Genomic DNA, 6,256 nt, shown 5'->3' with positions numbered 1-6,256 from the left:
GTGAAGACAATATAAAAATCTTTCAAAATAATTATGATATTTCTTGTAAAAATTAAATTAAAGGTATGAGTGTAAAATTGATCGTATGCGTGAATATTTCCTTTGTATGTTTACCATATATGTTGCCCACCTACCTAACCGTGGTTTATGTCTTGTTTGTTACAATAAAGCCGCTCTGATGAATCCCTGAGCGTGAAAAGTGTCCTCCTTGTACAATCCTGTATGAATGAATACTAATATCTATATGTAATTACGTAGAATAAATTAAAAAAATTATCAGTAATCCTCAATATATATATATATATATATATATATATATATATATATATATATATATATTTATATATTTTTTTAAATATAACATTTTTTAAAAAAAGCTGCCCAAGCCAGTACTCGTCTACTGTCTCAAGTGCAGTGTTCTTTATTACTATATCTTGGACATGAACTAGCTTGTACATGGTTTTTGTTTTTGTAAAGTTCATTTTTAGGACAACTTCATTGCTAGCTGCATTTAGGTCGCTTATAAGTTCTAGTAGTTCTGCAGGATTTGTAGTAATCAGAACGATGTCGTCCGCAAATCTCAGACGACTGAAGTATTTTCCATCAATGGATATGGCTTTGTTCTGCCAGTTCATTTTGTTGAATATATTTTCTAGAGTTGCAGTAAAGAGCTTTGGTGATATTGCGTCTCCTTTTCGGACGCCTCTGGTAGTGGGAAATTCTGAAGTGTTTTCATAAATTTATCTTAGTTTTTTCTTGTCTGTATATATTTGCTAAAGTCTCTTTGTACGATTTGTCAATGCCTTGATTGGTCAAAGCCTCTATTACTGCCTTGGGATATATAGAATCGAAAGCCTTTTCGAAGTCTATGAAGGTTAATTCTAGGAAAATTTTATATTATTTAGCTCTAATCATTAGTTTGCAAAGCGTATGGATATGATCCAAGAAATCTCTTTTCATCTAAATTACACACTGGTCCAAAGAACACTACTTAACGTGTACTTTAAAAACGCTACTTAACGATAATAAGTAACCAAGATACTTAACCGTGACTTTAAATAAAACATTAATTCAAAAGGAGTAGTACTCTGTGGGTTGATATGTGGGGCATCGGCATCCTCATTTAAGTTTATAACCCTAGCTTCCGTCTTTTCTGCTGCTGAGTTTTGTGACCCAGTATACTTTAATCGTGTTTATGTAAAAAAGCTTTATTCTTAACTGAATAACAATATGAGAATGCTGAAGTGCGTCAAATCTACTTTGTTCTGCCAGTTCATTTTGTTGAATATATTTTCTAGAGTTGCAGTAAAGAGCTTTGGTGATATTGCGTCTCCTTTTCGGACGCCTCTGGTAGTGGGAAATTCTGAAGTGTTTTCATAAATTTATCTTAGTTTTTTCTTGTCTGTATATATTTGCTAAAGTCTCTTTGTACGATTTGTCAATGCCTTGATTGGTCAAAGCCTCTATTACTGCCTTGGGATATATAGAATCGAAAGCCTTTTCGAAGTCTATGAAGGTTAATTCTAGGAAAATTTTATATTATTTAGCTCTAATCATTAGTTTGCAAAGCGTATGGATATGATCCAAGAAATCTCTTTTCATCTAAATTACACACTGGTCCAAAGAACACTACTTAACGTGTACTTTAAAAACGCTACTTAACGATAATAAGTAACCAAGATACTTAACCGTGACTTTAAATAAAACATTAATTCAAAAGGAGTAGTACTCTGTGGGTTGATATGTGGGGCATCGGCATCCTCATTTAAGTTTATAACCCTAGCTTCCGTCTTTTCTGCTGCTGAGTTTTGTGCGCCAGTATACTTTAATCGTGTTTATGTAAAAAAGCTTTATTCTTAACTGAATAACAATATGAGAATGCTGAAGTGCGTCAAATCTACTTCAATACGATGTCTTCAGAGTAAAGTATATAATATTGGCAAATTTAACTAGAAATTCGTTTTATATAGAATAAATGCTGTTTTTTACGAGCCCCTTCTCATGTCAGTTGGCCCAACGTTAGATTGAAAAGAAAATTAAATTTTAGAGAACAAAAACAAAAATCCACCGTAAACTTTAGAAGTTTTAATTCATTGATCAACATTTTTGGATTTCCATAATTATAGAACTTATTATGAAATTATAATAAATGATTAATTAAACAGAATAACAGCAAATTAAAAAAATGCACAGAATATGATGTAATATTAGCAAAATAAATTTGAAATTTTACCACTGAGTGACATCACCTTTATTACATCCAAAATTATTCGAGACGTAGATTTTACCAAGTTCTGGCAAAATTCTGACGTATATTAATTCCATATTTCATGCAATGTTTGCTTCAATTCGTTGACGAACCTAACAGGATGTTTCCTTAATGCTTTTTTTATTCGTGCCACAAAGTCTCTATAGTGGATAAGTCGGGACTATTAGAAATCCATTCCAAAAGTGATTTGTCATGGTCTTCAACCCATTATATTTGAGATATGGCAGCCTGCGCCGTTCTGTTGGAAGACAAAATCTTCCACTGATGTTAAACTTTGTTTTATATTTGGTAAAAGAGATTATTTCTAAAAAAGCCAAAAAAATACAAGTTGAATCAATTTAATACTTTCTGATAAATAATATTTTTATTTTTTTGCATTGCATAAACATACAAAGATCATGGTTTTCTGACTGGCGAATGATTGTTCATGCTCGAAATATGGAAACTCAAATTAATTCTGCACACTTTCAACAGTTGGCTTTGTGATTTGTTTATTGTCATTACAAAAGTGAAACGCACAGTAAATTTTAAACGTTTAAAATCAAATGGTACGTTAGCGTTCGTTGGAATCAGCGGTATAGGCGGGATCAAGACAACCTCTACATTGTATTTTTTCTTGATATTACAAGAATTAATATTAAACTCAACAGTTCTGCGGGTTGAACCTCGTCGATTATCATTGCGCTGAGCTTTCGAAATCTTCTTTAATGTTTTCTTCAGGGCTTCCGAGGTCTCACAGAGCCCCTAGACACTAGTGCACTGATCACGATGCATTACTGCTACTAGGAACATAGAACGATTCATTTAAACCATCGATGGTAACGTGGTTTGGGCGGAGATTGGGCTGGGGGTTAGTGTGTGGATTAGCACGGGATTGGCACGGGGGCTGGCGCAAACATTTCTGACAGTAACCGTATGCCGCCATCTTTTTTATTGAGACAATTTGGCCTTTTTTCATATTCTATGGCTTCTCGGATAATTTTTGGTTTATAGAAGCGGATGGCGGCTATGGTTCCGAAGTTTTGAAAATTAATTTTATGACCTGTATGAAGATGATGTTGATCTAGAGCTGAAATTTAATCAGAATTTCGACCAGAAATGAAATGTTCATAAATACTATGTTGGATTCTATGATTTGTGTGGCCTATACAGAATCGGGGCAGTCTGCACAAGGAATTTCATAAACTTCGTGTTGTTCATTTGAAATGTTGTCTTTGTTTGATCGGACAAGAGATGAAAGTTCCTGGTGAGGGGGTAAATATTGTCTTTATTTCTCTTGATTTAAAAATTTTGTAAATTTTGTCAGTGACACCTTTGATGTAATGAAAAAAAGCTTTCATATGATGAGGGTCTGAGTCTTTGGGTTGAGATTGGGTGGGAGATTGAGAACTGTGTATGCTTCTATTGATGTTATTTTCACGGTAACCATTTTGAATAAGGGTTTGTTTTATATTAGAGAGCTCAGTGGGTCTGCTTGCATAATCACAAAGACGTATTGAACTGGAGACAAGGGTATTAATCACTGAATTAATTTGTGAAAGTGGATGATGAGAGCTGGCATGCAAGTAACGATTGGTATGGGTGGGTTTTCGATAAACAGAGTAATAAAAACCTTGGGATTCGTTTTTCTTTATGATAATGTCGAGAAACGGTAGAAATGAATCAGTTTCCACCTTAATCGTGAACTGGATACTAGGATGTAAACCATTCAGATGTGTTTGAAAAGACATCAAAGCATCCCTGCCAAATGACGAATGTATCGTCAACATATCGTAGCCAACATGAGGGTTTGAGCATTGATTTGGATAAGGCTTGGGTCTCGAAGTCTTCCATAAAAATATTGACAATTACTGGAGATAGTGGGGAGCCCGTTGGGTGCCTATTTATTTGTCTGTAGAATTGTTTTTGGAAGATGAAATAAGTGTTGGACATACAATGTTTAATGAGAGATTGTTTGTAAAGAGTATCCTAATGTCTGACGGTGAGATTGGGTATTGTTTAAGAAGTTCGATAAAATAAATAGAATTTTTGACGAAGGATGCAGTATCTTCGGCGAGAGGTTATAGAGTTTTGGCCAAGTACTTGGTCCAGGAAGAGAAAGGCCACAAATGCGATGGTCAGATGACTTGAAGAAACACGCAGGCCCTAAGTGGATACAAACTGCCTACAATAGAGAGACGTGGAAGAAGGAAGAGGATGCCTATATCCAAAATTGGACAGCAAGGGCTGTATAGATAGATAGACTTGGTCAATTGTTGTGTAGGGCCGTTGTATGCACAGACAATGAAAGGAACTAGAGGAATATCGGGTTTGCGAATTTTGCGTAGGCCATATATTCGAGGTGTTCTGGAAGACTTTTCTCGAGGAATTAGAGATTATTTTATGTCAATAGGAAGACAGGTTTTACTGCTAATGGCTTTTGTTGTTTTCTCCAGATATGTTGTTAGATTATTAGAAATTGGTCTGTAGTCTGTAGTCTGAAGTATTAATGAGATTTGAGAATTTATTAATGTAAGACGAAGTGTTTAGAATGACGGTGGCATTTCCTTTATCGGCGGGAAGAATGACCAGATTTGGATTTGACTGGAGTTCTTTCAGTCCTTTTTTCTCGGATTGGCTAATATTAGGGGGCTTTGAGTTTCTAAGAACTCTAGCGATGGCGTGTCTAGTTATGTCAGCATCTTCGGAATCTAAACTGGAGATGAGTTCTTCAGTTTGAGAGATGATTGTATCAACTGGAATGTGGCTTAGAGTAACAAAGTAATTGAAACTTTTTGCTAAAGCTTGAGTTGCAATGGTCGAAATAGGGGTATCAGAAAAGTTGTGAACCTCTGTAGTGGATTTCAAATTTATAGGTTTTGGAATTTGTTCGGCAATTAGATGCACTGATTTGCGCTTCTGAGTTTCAGTCTGAAAATCGAAAGTGTTTACACAGAGCTCTGCTCTGTTTCTTCTGAGATATGTATATCTAGATTTGTTCTGAAGCTGTTTCCTGATGGCGTCCTAATGCAATTAACTATTTTAATTGGGAATAAACCACAATTTCGGTTTAAAAATTGAAAAAAGCTTATTTGACGTTTCGATTTCCAGTTCTATATAGGTATATCTAGATATCTGGAGTTAATTTAATTATCCTATTTTTTTTACAGAATTTGCTGTGCTTTTTTCTTGGTTATTTAGTTCAATATATATCCTTCCTATATATCAAGATTGTTTTTCTATGTTTGATTTTTTCTTTATTTGATATATTTTCTCCTCTTTTCTCCTTACCATCTTATTTTATTTTTCTGGTTATCGTGTCATATGCCATTGCTGTATGTATAGTCGGTATGCATTATTCTTTCCCTTTCTCTTATTTTACGACAATCTTCATCAAACTCCTATTCTTCAGTTGTTTTACTTCTTTATGCCCAGACCTCTTGTACAGTACTTTTACACGTTTTCATTCTTTTCTTATATAGTCGGTATTTAATTTCCTACTTTTCAAGTAAGTTTGGTTCCTTTTCTTTTTTGATATTTAAAATTTAAGATTTAACCTAAGTTCACTCAGACCCCATCCTGAGATCTCCATGTTGTTAAATGTGTTTGCCTATAGTTGGAAGAAATTAATGCTTTTTTTCGATTTTTGTGTTGCCTCGACTAAATAATTTTAATACCATTCGTTGGGCATATATAGTTGTAGTTTTTAATTCTTGATAACACTATTTTCTGGTCTTGTCGTTCTATTGCCTATACGATTCTTGTCACTTATCTCGTTTTGATCTTCATCTTGAAGTTATATTTATTTCAAATAGGTACTACCAAACTTCGTTTTAAGCTTTTCATCTTATATGAAATGTTGCGATAGCATCATTATATTTTGCCTATGTTCTTCATGATTTATGAAATAATTACTAACTTGATAAAAACTTGCCGTTCTTCGGATCTCGTGTTAAATTTTATTTTATACCATTAAATTAGCTAAAAGACGTTCCAGAAACGCACGTC

Source organism: Diabrotica undecimpunctata, chromosome 4 (genome assembly GCF_040954645.1).
Source record: "Diabrotica undecimpunctata isolate CICGRU chromosome 4, icDiaUnde3, whole genome shotgun sequence".
NCBI lineage: Eukaryota > Metazoa > Arthropoda > Insecta > Coleoptera > Chrysomelidae > Diabrotica > Diabrotica undecimpunctata.
Note: the sequence above shows the minus strand (reverse complement) of the source record.